Source organism: Littorina saxatilis, linkage group LG15, assembly GCF_037325665.1.
Source record: "Littorina saxatilis isolate snail1 linkage group LG15, US_GU_Lsax_2.0, whole genome shotgun sequence".
Taxonomy (NCBI): Eukaryota; Metazoa; Mollusca; class Gastropoda; order Littorinimorpha; family Littorinidae; genus Littorina; species Littorina saxatilis.
Genome location: NC_090259.1, coordinates 8,533,203 through 8,543,152, shown reverse-complemented (window position 1 = coordinate 8,543,152; position 9,950 = coordinate 8,533,203). Strand labels below are relative to the sequence as shown.

Sequence of the window (9,950 nt, the reverse complement as noted above, 5' to 3'; positions counted from 1 at the left end):
AAATATAAACCACAGCTTAATGTACCAGTTATAATGAATCTGATCAGTATTACCCTTTACCAGACTGACACAAGAGCTAAAACAATGTTTTGTAGGAAACTGTTGGGTCGAGGACTTTTGCCTTTGGGATATCTCAAAGCGGAGGTATGCTGAGACATATGTGACCCTCCACCACGGAATGAGTCGCATGTCACCTTTTCATATTTGTACATTTTCCTAAAGAGTTTGTTATGCTCTATCCAGTGGTGAAAACCGTTTTAGAAAAGAGTGAAAACTGTTTGAGTTATAAGCCTGTGACGAAGGTGACCCTCACAGTGTTACCAGACACTCCCCAGACTTATACAGAGTGACCCCCCAAAAAAAGTACCCAAACAAAACGTCATAAATTGAACAAAAATAAAGCAATCTTCATACAATTTATTTACACACACAAGTGGCCTCTGCATGATTTGCACAGAAAATTTGTTAGCGTTCTAGCTTGTCTTTCAGGAAAGTTATGCTCATTCTACAGAACATGCTCCAAAAAGCCTCCGCGCCGCTGCAGGCAAACTTGAACTCGCCGCGCAAAGTTATCAATCACCCGCACACACTCCTGTTGCGAGATTCCGCGAATGGTTGTTGTGATGGCTCTCTTGAGTTCTGTGATTGTCTGTGGGTTGTTCCTGTAGACGTTGTCTTTCAGGAATCCCCAAAGATAGAAATCTGGGGGATTTAAATCCGGGGGAGGCCATTTGGAGCATGTTCTGTAGAATGAGCATAACTTTCCTGAAAGACAATCTAGAACGCTAAAATTTTCTGTGCAAATCATGCAGAAGCTACTTGTGTGTGTAAATAAATTTTATGAAGATTGCTTTATTTTTGTTCAATTTATGACGTTTTGTTTGGGTACTCTTTTTTTGGGGTCACCCTGTATTAAGCCTATAGCGCAGAACCGCGCGAGGTGACACGCGATCGACTCATTTCGTGGTGGAGGGTCACATATCTGTTGTAAATGTCAGGACAGATCTGCAGTGGCGAACACGATCGTTACTCAACATGGGATGGATTGAAGGTATCTCTAATAGCTAGAAGGGATGTGAGTGTTAGCACGCCATACACACACCATGAAGCATATGGCACAATATTAAGCAATTAAACACACTGATGCATGAAAATCATTAACGAACATCTGTTGCCATGCACACTAATTGGTGAAGAGAATATTTGTTTAAACAATCTGTGTGTCCTGTCGGTGACACTGATTCACAAATTAAAAAAAAAATTGTACAAAATTCCTTCTCTTCCATGTACAAGCCATATGGGCCCTTATTCAGGAAGGCTCCGACAGGGGGTTTGTTGGTACGAGAAACAGAAAACTTCCGATAACCCCGGGCCCCCATCGTGGAATTCAAGAACCACCGATAGCGCCTATCGTGGTCAATGTCCTACGATAAAGTTAGAGGTGCCTATCCCTACCAATAAGCACTGTTGTCAGTACGATAACTTTAATTTGAAGATGGCGGCCATCAGTTTGCAGCGTTACCGCGCGGGAATGAAAAAACATTCTAATACATACGATTTTTCGGGACGGGATACATGCACAAATTCATATTCTGCATGCACGATATTTTGCAGTTGACTGTTGACGGATGTGATAACTGACAACATTCAGTTTGCGAACAGAATGGGTGCCTAGCCTCTTGTCTCGCAAGTGATACTCGCGTTGCGGTTTCACATGTATGATGCATATCAAGATATTTGCGTGGCGCCGATTTGGGGGGAGCCAGCCACGGTCAGCCAGCCACAGCAAGCGGAGCCTTGACAAGGCTCATCTGCTGCGTCAGGCGCACACGCAGAGAGACCGTACACAAGGGAATCCCCCCGCTAGCTATCGGGGAGGCTGTCCGATGCCTGTGAATTCAGCAGCCCGACAAAAGTTGTCGGACCGAGAGCTATCAAACTTCGGGGCGCTTGTTGTACGACAAGCAGTCGCACCGTCTTGCATACGCTCCCTGGACAGATCAGTGGGTGGTGTATAACACAATGCACAGAAATTTATCTTAAGTGAGAGATTGCATTGATTGTGTTGTGTCGGTGTTGGACGACAGCATTTCTTAGGCTCTGATCAATATATGGCTGCACACTGTACTGGGCTAATGAGCTCATTAGCATTATACAGTGGAACCTCCCTTTTAAGTTCTCCACAAATGTAAGAAAATCAGGTTCAAGTGGAGGTAAATTTACAGAAGTTATGAACAGAACATCTGATAAATTACAGTCTTAAAAAGGGGGATTAAGTCTTAAATCGAGGGTTCTTAAACCGGGGTTTCCACTGTACACCAAAGCCTTGTTGAACTGAGTTACCTCCCTTCTTGTGTAAGCGATGATGAATGAATACAACCACAGATATCTCCAGGCTTTTACATGGGTGGGACTGAAAAAAGTCATGAATCCTGAACCTCACCTGAACCTTACAAAAAAAGAACAAAAAAAGGCCATAATCGAATCCGGATTTCCGGCATACCAAGAATCCCACCCATGAACTTTTACATTGATAAAGATCAGCTACCTTCTACTTGGTCAAATACAGTGGTACAGCAGTACCTGCGATGTGTGGACCCTCCCATGAGAGCTGACACCTCCCTTAAAAGGACACCTTCTCTTGTCCCTTTGTATATTAATCTCTACCAAAATATACCTGTCATGAAAGGACACCTGCAATGTAGGGACACTTTTGGCTGGTCCCAAGGGTGTCCTTTCAACGCAGGTAATACTGCACCTGTGATGAACGGAAAACCTTGGGACAGGCAGAAATTGTGCCTACATTTCAGGTGGCCTGTCCGGACAGGTATATTTTGGTCAAAACAATCGACAGTGGGACAACAGAATGTCCTTTCAAGGGAGGTGATCTCTCACTGGAGGTATCACAATTCTTGTGTGTGTGTCTGTGTGTGTCTGTGTGTGTGAGACAGAGACAGAGATAATGGTTTCATTGATTCCAGATATTTAAAAATGTTTAGTGATGCATTCTGTCAGCGTTGATGCACAACTCTTCAAGAAAAGAGGGAGCAAACTTAAAAGCTTTTGTCATTTGTGTGTTTCTGTGCTTGTTTGGGTGTTGTTTTTTAAACTGGATGTCCAGCTGAAAAATTGAAAGCTAAAAAAACTGCACAGAGAGAGAGAGAGAATTTAGAGAGAGGGAGGGAGAGAGAGAGAGAGGGAGAGAATTTAGAGAAAGAGAGAGAATTTAGAGAGAGAGAGATCTCAACAAATACATGTAGTTTTGATTTGAAACTGGTTATCTAATCAAAGTATTTCACGACACTTTACAAAACAGCCAGATACATCTAGTTAAAAAGCCTTAAAAAAGAGCTAGGGCCAAAAAGAAAAATCTGTCTGTTTCCGGTAACCCGACCGACCCTATCTGTAACCCGACCGACCCTATTTTTAAGCGCCGACCCTAAAGGGTTTTTTCGCTTTTCGCACACACAAACAAACAAAAAATAAAAAAATTATGAAGTCAAGTATACTTTATTTAGTTTCAATATATCTAGGTCAAAACCATGTGCAAAATAATTGTAAGTAAACTAAGGAAGCGTTTAAATTTTTTTTTTTTAAACGTAAAAAGACGTTAACATAACGTTAAAAACAACGACCGACCGACCGTATTTTTTTCGGCGATGTTACCGGAAACAGACATATTTTTCTTTTTGGCCTAGTAAAATCCTTTAAATGGCATGGTTAAACAAATGTACACCATTAAACAAATACTTGAGAACACTGCCTCAGGAACTAATGTCCAAATAAAACAAATGAATGATCACAATTATGTCAAGGACTGCATGCTGCTGACAAAAATCATTGCAGCTAAATATTCCAAAGTGCAAAATAAAATTACCATTGAGACGTCGTTTCATTGTATGTGTGTGTGTGTGTGTGTGTGTGTGTGTGTGTGTGAGAGTGAGTGAGTGAGTGAGTGAGTGAGAGAGTGTGTGTGTGTGAGTGAGTGAGTGAGTGAGTAAGTGATTGAGTGAGTGTGTGTGTGTGTGTGTGTATGTGAGTGAGTGAGTGAGTGAGTGTGTGTGTGTGTGTGAGTGCGTATGCGGGCACATGACTTTGTTTGAGGGGGGAACATATGCATGAGTGTTGACTTGTGTGACATTCTCTACTGTGAACATATTTCAAATACTTCAGCCCTCAACCATCAATTCAACAGTAAAATGCAAAGCATATGAACAAAACAGTAACAACTGGCCCAAATCATGCTGGACAGGTCATCACAATTCTAACATGCTAAAATTGAACAGTGAACAACAAATGGACTATCTATCTGCATTAATCTCTTCACAGTATTGTGCTTAATACATTGACGCTTATTCTGCAATTCTATCAATTGGCACAACAATACACCAATGAATCATCTGTGAAAAATGACACCAAGACTTCAAGGAAGCATCAACAAAATGAATTTGTCAAAAATACATTCTTATGCTAATGCCAGCATACATTCCAACAGTAAGTGTTACTGCTGTACCATCTACACTGAGTCAAAGCTGTTATGGCGATCACCTCTCCATAAATACTACCTGCCCACTACGGGGGCGGAGCAGTTAAGCCCGAGGGGGGGGGGGGGGTGGTTACAACATGGGGTCCAGGGGTCGGTAGAGGTGGGGTACCTAACCGTAGCAAAGCCACCCTGAAGCTGAAGAATTTTAGCTATCTTATAAACAATTTGTGGCTTATCCTTGATTTTAAACATGATCAACTGGTGTCAGCAGCCACTCATTATTTCTTTTAAAGTTAGTATTAAATAATGGCAATTTATCTTCCATGATATCTGCTCCCGATATCATATTCTTTCTTTATTTGGTGTTTAACGTCGTTTTCAACCACGAAGGTTATATCGCGACGGGGAAAGGGGGGAGATGGGATAGAGCCACTTGTCAATTGTTTCTTGTTCACAAAAGCACTAATCAAAAAATTGCTCCAGGGGCTTGCAACGTAGTACAATATATGACCTTACTGGGAGAATGCAAGTTTCCAGTACAAAGGACTAAACATTTCTTACATACTGCTTGACTAAAATCTTTACAAACATTGACTATATGTGACCCTCCACCACGAAATGAGTCGCATGTCACCTTTGCATGATTTTCATATTTTTACATTTTCATAAAGAGTTTTTTATGCTCTATCCAGTGGTGAAACCCGTTTTAGAAAAGAGCGAAAACTGTTTGAGTTATAAGCCTGTGACTAAGGTGACCCTCACGCTGTTACCATACACTCTCCGGACTTATATCAAGCCTAGCGCAGAACCGCGCGAGGTGACATGCGACTCATTTCGTGGTGGAGGGTCACATATTCTATACAAGAAACACTTAACAAGGGTAAAAGGAGAAACAGAATCCGTTAGTCGCCTCATACGACATGCTGGGGAGCATCGGGTAAATTCTTCCCCCTAACCCGCGGGTCCGATATCATATAGTATGGTTAGAAGAAAGACATGTCGCATAGGATTGGCAGTTAAAACTGTACACAAATGATACTGATTGAACAATGAACACTTCCCCCGGCTTTAAACAACAACACAATTCACAAACTTTAAAAAAAAAAAAGCCGAGGGGGGGGGGGGGGGGGGGTTCTCGGAACCCCGGTAACCACCCCCCTAATCCCTGCATTATGACCACCTCAAACTTAAAGGCACAGTACGCCTCCCGTAAACCATCACAGATACTGTCAGGCTTTTACACACAGTACAAACACCCTTTTATTTGAACACTCGCCGAACGGGAACATCCTAGGTGCCCTACGTAAAGAGTGAGCAATTTTCAAAGAATTAATTTTTCGGATTGAGACCATCTCAATCGGACCCATCCTGAACTCAGGTCAAAAATGAGTTACTTCCCTTCAACTGGCGATGGGCGTGGAGCGATGATTGTGCGTTTTGGCGCTAGACCTAACTTTTAGAATCTAAATAATAAATTGACAGCTTGTTACACAAACATTCTTAAATCATAAAAGAATTATTTTTTCATCAAGACAAGATCAGTACAATTCGAAGTTTTGAAAGTTTGAAAAAAGAAAAGCCCGGAAGCAGGGTCACGCAAGGTCGTGGTTTTCGTAGCAGACGACGGTTTATAGGCAGTCAAAAGCCATCGCTCGAGTTCTTATGAACCACATTCGTGTTTTTTTCGTGAAAAGTCAGAGGTACATAATAACATGCTATTGCAGATAAGCTCACAGCGAGCCCCATTCAAATTACAAACTGACGACTGCATTGTGAAAAAGGGAAACTGGATCACACGGGTTCTAGATGGCTCAGGGGTAAGATAAACCACGCAAAAATAAATTCTTTGAAAATTACTCGTTCTTTACGTAGGGCACCTGGGATGTTCCCGTTTGGTGAGCGTTCAAATGGAAGGGTGTTTGTACTGTGTGTAAAAGCCTGACAGTATCTGTGATGGTTTACGGGAGGCTTGCTGTGCCTTTAAGGATCTCTGATGACCTTTTTCATAATTCACCTTTCTATATTATAACCACTGTTCTATAAGTATAACAATCACTTTTACTAGTTTAGTCTGTTCTTGGGGTGTTGGATAAAAACAGGCTTAACTTTACATCACAACAAAATGAACATGACAAAAGAAAAAAACAAGTCGCGTAAGGCGAAAGTACAACATTTAGTCAAGTAGCTGTCGAACTCACAGAATGAAACTGAACGCAATGCTATTTTTCAGCAAGACCGTATACTCGTAGCATCGTCAGTCCACCGCCCGTGGCAAAGGCAGTGCACGTGGAATTGACAAGAAGAGCGGGGTATTCGTTGCGCTGAGAAGGATAGCACGCTTTTCTGTACCTCTCTTCGTTTTAACTTTCTGAGCGTGTTTTTAATCCAAACATATCATATCTATATATTTTTGGAATCAGGAACCGACAAGGAATAAGATGAAAGTGTTTTTAAATTGATTTCGAAAAAAAAATTTTGATAATAATTTTTATATATTTAATTTTCAGAGCTTGTTTTTAATCCGAATATAACATATTTATATGTTTTTGGAATCAGCAAATGATGGAGAATAAGATAAACGTAAATTTGGATCGTTTTATAAATTTTTATTTTTTTTTACAATTTTCAGATTTTTAATGACCAAAGTCATTAATTAATTTTTAAGCCACCAAGCTGAAATGCAATACCGAACCCCGGGCTTCGTCGAAGAGTACTTGACCAAAATTTCAACCAATTTGGTTGAAAAATGAGGGCGTGACAGTGCCGCCTCAACTTTCACGAAAAGCCGGATATGACGTCATCAAAGACATTTATCAAAAAAATGAAAAAAACGTTCGGGGATTTCATACCCAGGAACTCTCATGTCAAATTTCATAAAGATCGGTCCATTAGTTTGGTCTGAATCGCTCTACACACACACACACACACGCACGCACATACACCACGACCCTCGTTTCGATTCCCCCTCGATGTTAAAATATTTAGTCAAAACTTGACTAAATATAAAAAGAGAAAAGACACAGAGGAAAAGCAAATGTTCAACAACCTTCAAGATACCTTCCTTGGGCTTTTGACATTGGATAAGACTCAGCTCCCTTCCATTTGGATAATATATATGTGACCCTCCACCACGGAATGAGTCTCATGTCACCTTTGCATGATTTTCATATTTGTACATTTTCATAAAGAGTTTGTTATGCTCTATCCAGTGGTGAAACCCGTTTTAGAAAAGAGCGAAAACTGTTTGAGTTATAAGCCTGTGACTAAGGTGACCCTCACACTGCTACCAGACACTCCCCGGACTTATATTAAGCCTAGCGGAGAACAGCGCGAGGTGACATGCGACTCATTTCATGGTGGAGGGTCACATACATATACAGCAGTCCCTGCAATGTACGGCCCCCGGCGTGAGCGGACACCTGACATGTACGGACACATTTGCTCGGCACGGAGTGTTTTCCTTCTATATTTGCTTGAGGATTTATTTTATCTCTTCTTTTCAACACTTTTCATACAAATCCTTTTTACAGAACGTTTAAAGAAGTATTAGGAGTTTATTGTTATTGTTTAGTAGCCACAAGAAGTGATTAGCATAGACTCAATCCTGCTGCTTGTGTGTCTCTGTGTGAGTGTATGGGGGAGGGGGTGGTGTGGTCACCCCTCCCGTGACCGGACACCTGCAATGTACGGACAGTTTTGCTATGGCCCAAGGGTGTCCGTTCATGAGAGGGACTGCTGTACATATATATAAGAGCTGATTTTCTCAGATTTGGTTAGGTCTCAAAAGGGGGTTCCGCTGTAAAACATTCCCACTGTGTGCAGGAACCAGTTCGGCATTCGATTTTTGGTATGTATCCAAGTGAAAAAATGCATTTTTCCAATGTGAGAGCTGGAACGGATCTGTGATCATTCACAAAACCAACCACCTGGTAAGGCCGGTATCTTCAAGCTTATTTCTTGTGAGCAATGCAGTAGGAAAAAAAGGCTGTAAACTGTGATCTAAAATGTCAGTTTTCTGTTCACTTTCTATATTTCTTGTGAGCAATGCAGTAGGAAAAAAAGGCTGTAAACTGTGATCTAAAATGTCAGTTTTCTGTTCACTTTCTATATTTCTTGTGAGCAATGCAGTAGGAAAAAAAGTCTGTAAACTGTGATCTAAAATGTCAGTTTTCTGTTCACTTTCTATATTTCTATATACACATGTATCACTGTAAAGAGTTCATGAGCCCACAGGTAATTAGAATTTAGATGCATGCAACATAGAAAGTGTTTTAAACGGCACACACTTTGTGAATGTTAATACTCTGCACAACAATAAAACTGCAACCACTGTAAAAAATAAAACAAGTTTCATAAAGCAAAATCAATATAATAAGTCAATCTGTGAATAACTTGGAAAGAAAATGAGCGTCACCTTTATTTTTTACACCGAGCGGGTGACTAAATGTAAAAAAATTATTATAAAAGCCTCACCGGGTCTTGCTTTAGATTACAATGTCTGTACAATGGGATTCTGGTACAAAGCGTACAATTGTACTTTTTCTTCTTTTTAACATTAATTTTTTAAGTTTGTTTAAAATAAACGTTTTATCGCTTCTTCGCGGAGTATGGTTTGTACTTGACACAAGCCATCCATGCAATGAGGACCAAATACTGTAAAACTCCTTTACAATTCTATATATAAGTTCTACACATCCCACATCGTCTTGATTATTTAGTTCAAAGTGTGTCACTATTTGTGTTTGAGGATTACATGGAGTCTCAGGCAAAACCTTCAAACAGTTTTAAAATACATTCTAGTAAGACTCTCTTTTTTTTTCTTTTTTTACACAACCAAGGATGCATGATAAAATTTGAATATACATGTACAGTGATTACCCGCACAAAATGTCATAATAATACCATATCAGACATCAAAAGCAACAATATTATGCACAAGGTAAAACATGTAACATAAGTTCAACTTTTGTTTGTGTACATACATGTAAACGAAAGTAAATTTTAATGGCAGGCATGTAATGTTTGCCATTTGGTTTTTGCTCAATAAAGTGTGGTTTGATTTGAAATTTAATAAAACTATTCTGTACGTAACTTTGATAAAACTGTTTGGTCTGTAATAAAAAGCGGCAAAACAACAAAGGCAAGAAGGCGCACAGAACACACGTTCAGCAAGAGCACCCTGAAAAGACATCATTATTCAAACAACATTACCTCGGCCTTAACAACAATGAGCAGATTCAAATAGTGCTCTAAATCTCAAGCGTCCTGATTATGATAATTTAATGGCCAGAAACCTCAATGTGTCAACAGCTTGCAGTTTCTTCTCCCATCTGCTGTAAATCTGTGACTTTTGTACAAATACATTCTACATAAAAAGACTGTAGAATTAAAGCATTTAAGCTATACATGAACCAGGGATCGCCTTAATTCCTGATATTTTTACTTATAAAAATACATGCATACA

At 40.1% G+C, this 9,950-nt stretch overlaps 1 long non-coding RNA gene across 1 annotated transcript in view; it reads right to left on the bottom strand.

The window, feature by feature from the left end:
- Positions 1-3,260: 3,260 nt before the first annotated feature.
- Positions 3,261-9,950, bottom strand: part of LOC138948433 (uncharacterized) — a 179,115-nt gene continuing 172,425 nt past the window's right edge. Inside the window, exon 2 of the long non-coding RNA XR_011449992.1 lies at positions 3,261-5,120. This is a non-coding gene — a long non-coding RNA (uncharacterized lncRNA). The remainder of the gene's footprint in view (positions 5,121-9,950) is intronic.